Source organism: Solanum pennellii, chromosome 7, assembly GCF_001406875.1.
Source record: "Solanum pennellii chromosome 7, SPENNV200".
In the NCBI taxonomy this organism is placed as follows: Eukaryota; Viridiplantae; Streptophyta; class Magnoliopsida; order Solanales; family Solanaceae; genus Solanum; species Solanum pennellii.
Genome location: NC_028643.1, coordinates 14880595 through 14894584, shown reverse-complemented (window position 1 = coordinate 14894584; position 13990 = coordinate 14880595).

Sequence of the window (13990 nt, the reverse complement as noted above, 5' to 3'; positions counted from 1 at the left end):
AGAAATATATTGATAAACATTTATATATGAAAAGGATATTTTGGTCCAGAGGAAAATAATCTTTTGTTTGTGCTTCTCCTTTTCAATATATATGGAAAAAAAAAAGACAGAATTCTTTAGCTTCTTCTCAATCGCAGAAAATTGATTCTATTTTCATTTAAAATTATTTTTTTAATTTGTCAAACCCTTAATTTTTCAATAGAAGAATTATTTTTTTTCAAATTAAGTGTTTCTAGCCTTCCAATAACAATGTCAAACAGGTTCTTAGTTAAGTTAATTTTAAATAATAATTAAAATTTGGTATCGTACTTCTAATTAAGAAATTAAATAATTAAAAAAATGGAAAAGGGCCTAATATACCTTCGAAGTATTGGAAATGGTACAAAACTACCCTCCATCCACCTATTGGCTCCAAAATGCCCTTGTCATCCATTTATTGGCTCCAAAATACCCTTCTCATCCACCTTTAGGTTCAAAATTGACCACTTATTTAATGATTTTAAATTTAAACTATTTAAATATTTTTTTAAAATAGTTGGCGTTTAACTATTGGTTATAATTTAATTTTATAGTATCATTTATAAACCAACTCACTACCCACCAATTACTAATTAAACTCGCCCAATTAATAAATCAATTCTAATATCAAAATCGTCCTAAACACTACTAAGACACCGCGAAATCACATATTCTTGAAAATAACATCTAAAATTATTCGAGTCTTAATTGAAGCCCCAATGAAATTTAGGTTTGACCTCTTATTTAGGAGGATACTTTCAATAGGATTCTCTATCAAGCTTGAATTTAAAATTTATGATCAAAGGTAAAAAAGTAATACACTCTGAATTAATTCGTACACTTTTTTAATATAGTTTTTTAAATATATATGATTTATTTTAAATATTAAAACTATAATATATTATTTTTAAAAAAAGCTATCTAGATGTAACATCACATAATGGAGATGAAATAATAATGGAAATGAACATAGTCAGACTTTAAGTTTATCGATAATTATTATTTAGACACTTGAATTATAATATGTTTTGATTGAGAACTTGAATTTATCATAATGTACTTCTATAGACATTTTCGCCTCAAAATTTTACAAACACTCATTGGCAGTAGATTTACTATTGTTGCATTAGTAACGGGCCGGGTTTATTAATTGGGGCGGGTTTAATTAGTAATGAGCGGGTAATTGATTGTTTTATAAATTATATTAATAAGTTAAGTTATAAAAAATAGTTGAGGATCACGTATTTAAAAAATATTTAACTAGCTTAAATTTAAAATCGTTAAATAAGTGGTCAATTTTGAACTCAAAGGTGAATGACAAGGGTATTTTGGAGCGTATAGATTGGTGAGAAGGGCATTTTGGAGCTAATAGGTGGATGGAGGGTAATTTTATACCATTTCTAATGCTTCAAAGGTATTTTAAGCCCTTTTCCATTAAAAAAATCAAGGTCTAAAGTCTTATTTTATTAAGGAAATCAAACAACTAAAAGGAAAAGAAAATTTAATAACCTAATAACAACAAAGGTTATTATTATTGGTTCGTTCATTCTTTTTTAACATTATAATATATTCTAGACATTATAGTATATTATAAAGTTTTGCATTGATCTTAGTGTGATTGGGTGTTCAAATTAAGTTCATTAGACCTGGAGAATTGACTTAGAATAGGTAATTCTTTTAACTTCATACTTTAGCAACTACATATATATATTAATATATCTCTCTCCTTTTTTATGATTATACACGTTATAAACATTCTTCTCTTTGTTTAGAATATCAAAATATCGATTTTTGATAAGACAAACAGTGTTCAAAGTAACAAATAATTAATACAAGACTTAACGCAAAAGATGAAAATTAAAAAAAAATGCAAGAGAAAATTTTACAAATGTCGTAGTTAAATTAGAAGGAAAATAAATAATCAGCTGTTAAAAATGAGGAAGAAGTCTATACCTTATATTGTGAATATGTACATTTCAAAAAATTATTATTTTCAAAATAGTATAGTGCTTAGAAAAAACATTTTGTATGCTATAAGAAAAATGAAAGGTTAAGAAAATTTAGTAAGACATCTAGCAATATATAGACACGCAATCAAACTATAATGTAATGATAATCTTTAAGCGTTAAATTTCTTATAATCCTTTCATGATGGATAAATTTGTTATAGAGACTTCTCTGCAAAAAGAGACATTTGCTAAGATCAATTCGTTCAATAACTAAAATCAAAAGGTGAAGTATTAAATATATGATTAATGTTAATATTATTATAAAATTTAAGCTCGGTACTATATAAATGTAAAGAGAAGAAAGCAAAAACTATAAGATGGAAGAGAGATGTTCTCATTCAAGTGTATCATTTTCTAATTTGATGAATATGATGAGACTTTGAGCATTGTCAAATACATTATTGAATATCATTCTATCGTCATGACCTCGTTATTGCAAGTAAATTGCACATTAAACTTGTTCACAACAATAGTCATCTTGTAGATATTTTCGTTCGCAGTTGATTATCTTCGTATATTATGGTTGGTATATTCCCTTTCAAAGAAAAATCAATATTTCCTAAATATTGTGTGTCATTGATCTCAATCACACACACCTTCAACTTACTTCATAGAGGGCTATTATTTCTGCATGTGGGCAACAAACGTTTCTTCATTGATCGCCAAGATTATTGTGCCTCAACATGCAAACAAATAGCATGCTTGAGATCGAGCTTTATGCGGATCAGATAAATATTCTGCATCTGCGTAGCCAATCAATTATGTCTTGGATTCCTCGAAATATAATAGACCCATAACTATGATCTCCTTCGAGGATATTCAAGTATGTGCTCAACACCATTTCATTGTCCTTTTGTTGGGGAGGAACCGAACCTTGCCAGTAAATTTACTGCAAAAAAAAAATATGATCGAGTATTGTTAGAAAGATGCATTAGTGTCCTAACTGCACTAAGATATGGAGTTTCATCACCAAAAAGCTCTTCATCCTTCTTTTGAGATCAAACTGAATCATCATTTATGCCAAGCGATCTCATAATCATTGGGGTACACAATGAATGTGATTATCCATATAAAAATCGCATCAAAACTTTTCTGTGTATGTGCACTGATAGACAAATATTTCATTTGTCAAATCATCAATATTTAGGTCAAGACAAAATTCTGTATTACCAAGACCTTTTCATAAAAATGCAAGGACAATTGGGTCATTCTTTTGTACCCTTTTCTTTCTTGACTATTTCAATCCATATAAGGATTCTTGAAGCTTTATTGAAAAAGTTTCTTTCAAACTCTTATATGCTTCAGACACCTCCATTACTTCAAGGATTTTTATATAACCTTCATTATTGTCTAGCTAGATATGATAATTATTGATTATATGTATTCAAGTTTTTCATATCTTATCAGATCAAAACAAACCTCATTGCATCCACCATAGGAAAAAACATCTCCAATAATGTCAGAATTTTTGTGACAAACCTTTATACCCCAAGGCATAAGTTGTACTTGATATCATACGGTTATATCATCGCATAATAATTTGTTTGTACCCCACTGACATTATTACCTTGATTTATGGACTATCAATCCAAAACATCATTTCTCTAAGTGAAACAAAATATACTTGAATTATGCATTTTTCTTGGCCAACCATTTATCTGTTCACACTATATGACAAATTTGAATTCAAGATCCTCGTCATAATTTATTTCATTGAGCGCTACCTCATATTAAAGATACCACCAACGGTTATTTGATATCGATTCCAATATGACGCAACTTATCAAGATCTCTTCATTTTCATCATTTTTTAAGTACCTGAACCTTTGTCAAGATTTTTATGAAGTGTTATGTCAATATGCTTCTTTTAAAGAAATTGCCTCATTATCATGATCATTTGCTCCTCTCCTTCCTTAAGTAGTTTTATTCATTTGGAATCGATTGGTCTATCACGCTTCAAGCGTAACATAGACTCTGTCCTTTAAGGACTTCTCCTTGGAGCATTTGCAATTGAATTATAACTTAGGGTCAGGATATTCATCTGACAATTAATTTGCAACATTATGCAAAAGAATTATCCCTTGAACTTCAAATTCACATTTTTTTAACGAGGTTCTGGATAATTCATAATCAACCTCATAAATAATTTTTAGCTCAATCATCTCTCCCCCTAATGTTAGGAAACCTAACATTCATTTCAACCTTATTTGGAAATTCATCTTTGTGTGTGGTGGAGCAATTGAAATCATAACCACATATCAAATTTTAGATAAAAATTATTTGGTTCCTAACCCTGAACCAATTATGATGGGGAAACCTTGTTGGCTTGATGCATACATGTGTTTTTACATGTTAAATAAACTTATCTCATACCAAATCTTATTTGGGATCTTTGCTCTTATACCCATGGTTTAGCTATAATTGGAGGCATACAATTTCTGCTAAACCAACCAACATTATCAGTATAATGTCATACTTTGGATTGTGCTCTTAATTTAATAATTTGAACAAATAACCTTACAAATGTCATTTTGTAAGTTGACAACAAAGCGCATATGACCATTTCATAGATGCAACTTATTATACAGTTGCAGACAGTCCACATGGCAAGTGAACGGGCCTATATTCACCTTTTTGATATATTCCAAACAATTTCAGAGAATAAAATTCCAACCTTAGCTGGTACAGTAATAATTTTATTATGAGAATAAGCAATACAAGAGAATTCGTGAAGAATCTTTTATTTTTTCATCATATAAATCACGTGAATTCTCAATTACTTTTGCATCATATTAGACCGGAATGGCCAACCGGTCATGCCAACTGATCTTTATTTTTCTCAAACCTTCCGTAAAGGTGAGTTGCGGTATATATCATTTTTCTCAAACCTCCCCTAGAGCCTAGAGGTGAGTGGTAACATATATCCAACCCATAATGATTTTATTACATCTTGACTCATTCTCTTTCAGAATGATCGAGCATTCACGATGCTTATCACACGTCACGTTCTATTCAAGAAATGGACTAATCAATTATATGTGCTTCATAAATTTGCATTATAAGCACACTGTCATGCCTTTAAAATTTTATCGTTATTGCATGACTCACCTCAACATCGCTTGAAAGGTCAAATGTACTACCAATTAATCTTCCTTTATTTTGATGGAGGATTTTAATTTATTAGGTCGCACAACGATCACGGGTCTAATGACATTTCATACCACAATGATGACAAGAATTACCTTCACATTTTAAAGGATTATTTAGAGAACCAATAATGTTCTTCCTTTCATAATTACCACAATGATGACTATTTTAATTATGTCCCTCCATGACCTTATTCATACAATTAATCATTTGCATTCTTTCAGACATATTATTCAGTGCTAGCACATTCATATGATAGAATGGAGCAATTGGACGGATTTCAAACTTATTATGTACTGGTGCCACATTCACTTTAGGGAATTGACCAAAAACAATGGGACAAATTTCATGATTTTTCATCAAAACCTTAATCATCATTATATCATCACTATGGTGCATTGACTCAAACCCGTCTTACCCACACAAGGCATGTTATGTCATAATTTTGCGGAACTCGAACCCAATCTTTATCATCATGGTGCATCAAAACTCATATTAATGTCTTACCTTATTGGTGCTATAGAACATGAATCTACTGTCTTACCTTAAACATTTTTCATTATGGTACATCTGGACTTTAATCGGATGTCTTACTCTTTTGGTGCGGTGAGACTTGAATTCACCGTATTATCCTCAACCAGTGGTATAACAGACCAAAGTACAAAATGATTCACTCTTTGAGTCTTTCAAAACATTGAAATAAAATTCATAAAATATAATACTCAAACTCATGTTGCCAAAACTTTATACCTTCTTCCATTTAAGGAATTTCGTAGAGAATGTTATATTCAATTAGTAATAGTATATGTCTTTGGTTCCTGGTCAATATCAGTGATCAAACACAATAGTATCCTAAATCATAAAAAGATTCTAGAAAATACATATCTGACTTTATGCATATAATACCTTGATTCCGTAGTTATTATTTTTCCTTCTTGATTCTCATGCAACATCTTTGTGAATGTGATTTGATCATAAAGACACTTTCAATATCTGAGGATTTGGTGCACAAGATTGAAGACATCATCACAATAAATTAAGTGATGTTTTAATCTTGGGGAGCATAATACGCGTTGCACTCTTTTTTCCTTGATCGAGGTTTTGTCCCACTGGGTTTTTCTTGCAAGGTTTTTAATGAGGCAACAAATAATGCATATCAAATTATATGTGTACTTTTTGTCCTTCAATAGAAATTTTTTCCCACGAAATATTTTCTAGTAAGGTTTTGACGAGACACGTTATCTATGGACATCCAAGGAGGAATATTATAAATTCATTGAATTATATGTATTGTCCATGAGATATATCCAAGACTTAATTGTGTTCATGTATATATGCTTCCAAGGTGATAAGAATCATTTGGATAACTATGTATCTACTAGCTTGTGACCTTTGGGAGTGATATCTCAACTCTAAAAAAATAGAGATATCACTCACCATTTGAATTATACACTTCAATGAGAAGAAAAATTCTCTCTTCTATATACATTTGTTGTCTTCTTCTCTTTATACTTATATTGCTTTGAACTTTATTTTATATCAAATATAAATCCAACTGCAACTTATTTTTACTTGGCCAAAGAAGTTGGAGGGGTAATATTTAGCCTATTCAAAGAAAGATTATTTTAATTTTATATATCAATTGAAGAAAATCTAAGATGGAAATTAGAGATATTCAAAGTGTATTTAATAAATCTAAAATTCTACGCTCAAGTAATTCAAGAAATTCTAAGGCTATAGGGTTGTTCTTCCAAGATTTTTCTTCAAGTTCTTCAGATATAAGAACTTCCATAGTATTTGTAACGACCCTAAAAATGAAATAGGTTAAACTAGAGATTCACATGTGTTTCATGAGTTAATAATGTGTTAAAATAGTTAGGTTTAGCATTAGAAGTTAGTTTGCGAAGTTTGGAAGTCAAACGTCAAGGAACGACCAAGACGTTCGGAAACTAGCTTTGTGTGCGTGCTAGTGTGTCCTTGTTTGTTGTGAATGTTTTTAGGTGTTGTTTGGTGTCTAAAACCAGTGAGGATGAACCTAGTACCTTGAGGGACATACCAAGGGTCAAAAAATTTGAGTACGACTCCACGGGGACCACCCTCCCCAAGAAGGATCCAAACGTTGGACAAGGAAGTTGCCCAAGGCAGCATGCAGGGCCAAGATTTGGAGGCCACCTCGTGTCTCGCGCCTAGAACTAAAGCTGCCTGTGCGTCGCGCGAGTGTCAGGAGGCTCACTGCCTCAAAATGTTGAGAGGCGAGAATCAGAAGCTTCCTCCGCGATGCGTAGCCAAGTCCCAGATTTTGCCTCGTCGTTTTTAAGTCAAATTAGACTTTGGAAAAGGGTCCAATTGGTGTGGGGGTGTTTTGGGTTTTTTGGGGGTGTGTTATATACTGATTTTAGGTCCTTATACACTTATTCCCCCATCATAAACTCAAAACCTTAATTAGAAATAAAAAATTCCCAAATCCCCAAAAGTTCTTCTCTTCCAAAACCCTCTCAAGCCTCCATTGAAGGTCAAGGTCTTGGAGATTGGGCTAAGGATGTAAACGGATTTATTCTTTAAATTTTTTGTGGGTTTCTTCATGTTAAGGTATGGTAGTTCATCCTTGACTCTTCTTTCATTTAAGGAGCCTATTTCAAGACTTTTCAAAAAGGGTTTTCAAACTCCAAAATTTTCTATTTTGAACTTTAAGAAAGGGTCTTGCATGAAAAAGTTATAGTGAATGTAATATGATATTTTTCAATATTAGTTGATGATTTTAAGGTTAAAAACTCAATGACCCCATGCTCAAACCAATTTCTCAACTTTTGGCTTATGGAGTGGGTTTTAATGTGCATGGTTTGATAATGCTAGAACTATGGTTTTCTCTATATTATGTTGTGATTAGCTATGGTCTTATTATGCTTTGTTATGATGTTTTTGGTGAAATATTGAGGAAAGGTGGTAAAGGCTTGGATGAAGGGTAAGTTGTTCTATCTTGGTTAACTTATATTGAAGTAACTCTTGAGTGGTACGGTCCACCTTTGGTGGCGGTGTTTATTTGAAGTATATGAATATGTTTAAATATGTGTATTTTGAATATGGCCTTGAAGGCATGTTATGTGAATTTAAGTGATGATTATGATGTATATGCATGATATGTTTTAGGAATTTGAAATTGTATATCTTGAAGAGGTTATGTCTAAATGAAGTATATGTATATGTGAAACATGCTAGTGTGTGTTATGATGAATGCAAGGTGAACATGATTAGAAATCAATGTCATGCATGATAGGGGTTATGTGAAAGTTGTTCTCACATGTACTCACACACACCTTGATTGAATGAAAGAATGAAGTTAATGGCTATGTATGTATGAGAGTCTTTGAAAGGTTTTCTCGATAAGACTCTAATAATGAAATGGGGGATTTGTAGGGTAGACACTCTTCGTAAGTGGAGATGAAGTGTCTAGACCATCCCTACTATCCTATAGTATGAAAAGGGTGATTTTGGGGTGAACACTCTTTGTGAGTTGAGATGAAGTGTTTAGTAGCAAACTCACTATTCCTAAGAGCGTTCCAAGATAGGTTGGAGGTTGAATACCCTTCGTGAGTGGAGATGTGGTGTGAACAAGTAACCTTTAGGGATAAGTACCCTTCGTGAGTTGAGATGTGGTACTAAATAGTTATCCCTTAACCTATAGTAAATGAATATTTAAGACTCCATGGGGAAGTTATGCTTAGCATCGAGAGGATTTGAAAAAGGGATGGATACACTTCGTGAGTAGAGATGTTGTATCGAATGTACCTCTTGAGATGAGTGCTCCTCGTTAGTAGAGAATGAGTTACTTAGTAGAAATATCCTTATCCCTTAACTATGCGCCCACGTAGGTGTAACTATTGGATAATCCATGTAAAGGCTAAAGAATATGACCCTACCTTAGACAAGTAGGGATCCCTCATCCGGTAGGGGTTAATATCGGGATTCAATGTCATCTCATGGTCTATATTGGTTAAAGCTAGCCTCAACAAATGTATGTAAAAAAACTAAGTCTTCTTAAAGGTGTACTGCTTAGGTTGGTAGTGGAACGAGATGCTACCTATCCTTTGCACAAGTAGGCATTTGGAGAGAGTCTTGGTGTGTCCTTATATGAAATGTATGAATGGGTCATTATATGATGCAAATTAAAGTAATGTGACTTTATGTTTAATGTTAAGGAAGCATGTTAATGTCATGACTTGTATGGTCAAAGCTTAGTATATGATGAATGTGATATGCCTATTCTAAGTTGATTAATAAGGAGCACTAAGTGGAAGTGGTAGTATGGGATACTACTTTCACATTGCACCAAGTGTAACTTGGGGGGTTGCCTTGGAAGATGGTTCTTATGTGAAGTTCCTAAGTATATGTATGTTTCTATAGTGTCCTTGGTATTGAATGGTGACTTGTATAAATGAAATGAACTATGCTTATACCTTAGTAGTCTTAAGGATCTCTTAGGTAGGTATTGAGGAGATTGTATGGGCGATCTCCTTATGTCTTACTTAGGGGAGCCTTAGGATAACTTAGAATAGGAGTAGTTCATGTGTGATTTTGGGTTTACTGTAAGTATGCTCCTATGTTAAGAAAAATTGATATTTTACCCTATGCTCTAAATGATGATACTATATGATGTTTTGTAACTTAATGCATGAAGGTCTTTATCAAAATAGCATGACTTGAGTGTTTCAGCTAAATTGTCCTTTTTTCTCATGATTTTGCATAATGTCATACTTAGTACAATGTTTGTACTAATCCCATACTTTTCTATACTCTATAAGTATAGGTCAGGCAAGTGGAAGTTTGAAGTCAAGCTTGGGAATCAACTCTCTCAAGACTAAGTATGTCCTCCTATATTCCAGGGCATTGTCTTTATCTCTCTAGTTTTTGTATAAGACTTATTAAGTATTTTCTTTCAGTGAAAAGGGTCGTGCTCCTAAGATATTTAAGTTGTGTCTTTAAGTTGGCTTGTGACGATGAAATCTCTCTTTAGCATTTATAAAAGATATTTCCTTATTATAGTCAATGTCGTGAAAAGTTTTAATTCTGGACTATTTTTCATGTCTTATGTAATGAATGATAGCTAAGAGGTTTGTGCGAGACCTCCATGAGGTCGAGCACGCCGTGTTTCAGATCAAGAGTGCTCCTTTATTCTAGAGTGTACTTGCGAATCGTTACAGTATTGGGTTTGTTCACCCACACGCCTATCATGAGTTTACTTTACAAATTTCATCCATGAGAATATATAACCATTGAGATTTTGTGCTACATTCTTGATAATGAAGTTCTTGTTTAGTTCTTGAGGCAAGAATTTTCGAATAAAATAGGTTAAGTGATAGTTCTTTGTGTGGGTTTCGCTGAAATTGTGTTGGGTTAAAAGAATTCATGAATTTTGATCTTAGAATTGCAGTAGGTACGAGTTGATTCAATTTTGAGAGAGGAAGAAAAGATCGAGCAAAAATACATGCCCAACTCCACGTTGGATGGGTGTTTTAAAAATTTAGTCCCCAGAAAAGTAACCCCCCCCTCTCGCGGAGAAGATATGGAGTCCACTGTCCCAAAATTTATTTTCGCGATAAAAAATTTAATTTATCTTCTGTATTGAGCTAGTGTTCTTCAGTTTGTGTCTTTGCTCATTTCTTATTATTAACTATTTAAACTTTTTTTTAATCATTGAGAGATATGATATATCAAAACATGATTCATAATTCAAATTCAAGGAAGATTTAAGAGTAGAGTTCAGGAAAGTCTTAAACTTCAGTTGTGAATCCTTTGAGATCAACTATCATTTTGAGCTAAGTTTTAAGGAAGTAAGTAAGAGAATGAGAATATTTGTATACACGAATTCCATATTGTTATATAGACCCTTGAATTGAGTCGTTCATGCCCATAAATTTCGCATGGACTCCATAAATTGAGTATCATTGAGAGGAGTAGTATCTTCAAGATCTAAGTCTTGAGTATTGGATTCCTAACTCTTTCGAGATTATAATCCTAATCATGATACTATTACATGTTACCCATGAAGTCCTTGAGTTGAGTAGTACATACTCCTAATTCTGCATGAACCCTTTGAGTCGAGCATTCTTGAAGCGAGTACTATTATTTAAGTTCTTGAGTTCTGAGTTATTGAGTCTAGAGTATTGAGTTCTAGTTATGCTTATTGAAAACCTTGAATTGAGTCGTTCATGTCCATACTTCGGCATGAAATTTATCTCGAGAAGTCTTTTACAATATTTTAAAACTTGTTTTAAGAGTTGAGCTTTGAGTTGAGTATGAGTAATAGTGAAGATCATTTCTTCAAAAAATTATATGAGAACTAAGTATTCCCAAGAGTTTAATGTTTTCACATTTAAACAATAGAGGAAACACCAATTTCCAAGAGAGCTTTTAAGCTAATTTTTAGTAATAATCTCAAACCACAAAAGAGTTATGTTTTAAATATATAAGCTGAGTATATTTTGGGAGTAGTATTGAGCACCGATATGGGATAAATTCATAATAACTCAAGTATCCATAAATCATGTGGGTAGAAAGGGTTATACTTTTTAGATGATTCCTTAATGCTTTTAGCATAGACTAGTGGATCCACTTAATTGAGAGGTTCTATACTCCGGCAAAGTATAGCACAGTTTTGACAGCGTGAGCGAGACATTATATCATCACATAACTCATAGTGATAGTTGTCGATTAGAGAAACTCTCACAGAGATATTTTGAATTCTTATATACACATAGTTTACTTTGTATTTCATATACGAGCAGAGTTATCTAGTATCCTTGCATACAAACTGAGTTGTTTTCTACTGTTTTAAAAGCTTTCCATGTATTGCATATGTATTGTTGCTATATAATGAGTTGAATATTCAGATGAGTACCCAGAGTCGAGTATCTTATTATTGAGTTGAGCCTAATTTCACAAGTTGAATATCTTATCATTGAGTTGAACCTTATTTCACTGAGTTGAATATTTTATCATTGAGTTGAAGTATGTTTCTTTGAGTTGAGTTGCAAAGAGGTAAGTATGTTTCTTTCCCACCAGTTCAAGCTTATGTTTATGCTTTAGAATTCTACTTAAATGCTCGTACATTTCATGTACTGAGCCATTTGACCTGCATCGTTTCATGATGTAGATACAGGTATTCAGGGTCATAAACAAGAGATTTGTTTATACCACATGGAGTTTGAATTAGCTATGGTGATCCTCTTTGCTTCCGAAGGATTTCATTTACTTTTCAGTTTGGGTCTTGTCCCGACTACCATCTTTTTAATTTAGGGGTCGTTTGGTACAAAAATGAATAACGAATGGATTAGTAATGCATGAATTAGTAGTGCAGGGAGTAGTAATGCAGGGTTTATTTTTATCAAGTGTTTGATTAATTGTTTCCAATCCCAACTTGTGTTTGTTATTCAAATTCGTTTGATTCATTGTTTCCAATCCCAACTTGTGTTTGTATTCAAATTCTTTAAAAATCTACTTTCCAATTATACCCTTAAATTATTATGTAATTGAGTGAAGGTATCTATTGTTGGAAAATATTTTTTTAGGGCATTCTGTGAAGAATAATTTTGTTGGCATGTTTCCAATTTTCTACTTGAATTATTTGAGGATAAACATTTTTCATCTTAATAAATTGATCACTCATAAAATGTCAATTTTAAATTTAAAAAAGATAAACCAACTACTTTTAAAATTATTAAGACGGTTAACAATGGTAAAATTGAATAAACCATCTACATTTACACATAAAAATTGCAATTTATAGTTTTAATATATATGTAATTTTTAAATTGTTCAAAATACAAATAATTAGTGATATATTTGTCTTTTAATTAGTAAATGTTAAATAACTCACATTTCAAATTTATATTGATTTGAGTTAGATATATTTAATAACAAATAACTCTCTCTAAATAATTTGTAAGCTAATTTATTTAAATCAATTTACTTGTACAAATATAAAACATTAAATTAAGAAAAAAAATTAAAAATATTTGAGGGATATTTTTGTCTTTATGTGACTTATCCCATGGTATTATATCCTATATATTACTAATACCTCCAAATGGAAGGTATTAGTAATACATCCTATAATACCATGTAAGATGTAAAACTAATGCATGGATTAATTATATACATAGGCTCAAATTCCTACCAAACATAGTATTAAATTGTACCATATATAATACATGGATTATTTCTTTTAGTGCAGCCTATCAAACGACCCCTTAGAGGCTTCATAGATAGATAGCAGAGTTTGAGAAGTCTGTTTCATTTATTTTATTAAATGTTTTAAAGGCTTGAGTTGCCTATTTCTGGCGGGTTGAATATATTTTATTCAAAGTTTATTTTTAAGTTAAAGATTTTGTAATTGAATTCAATGAATTTTATTTAGTTTTAAGTGTTGTATGCTTGACTTAGCATTCCGCTTGTAGTCAGCCAGAATGAGGGTTTACTTGGGGAACAGAAATGATTCTCGAGTACCAGCCACGTTCAGGGTGTAGGCTTGGGTCGTAAAATTATGTGCCTATAATCTATCAAATTAAGATATTTGAATCTTCTTTCCAATGCCACCAATTTCGCATCAATCCAATTTCTGAATAAAAGGTTATGACCATTATAGTAACCTAATGCAATGCAATGATGAATTAGCCAATGGAAAAACATTAAAAAGGGTTGTCTTCGTCTTGTTATGTCTAAAAAAACCAAAATGAATTTATTGACTAATTAAAGACCCAAAGCAATCAAAGTTTCTTATCTTAGCCCATCATTATCTTCTCTCTCAAACCCTAAGGCAA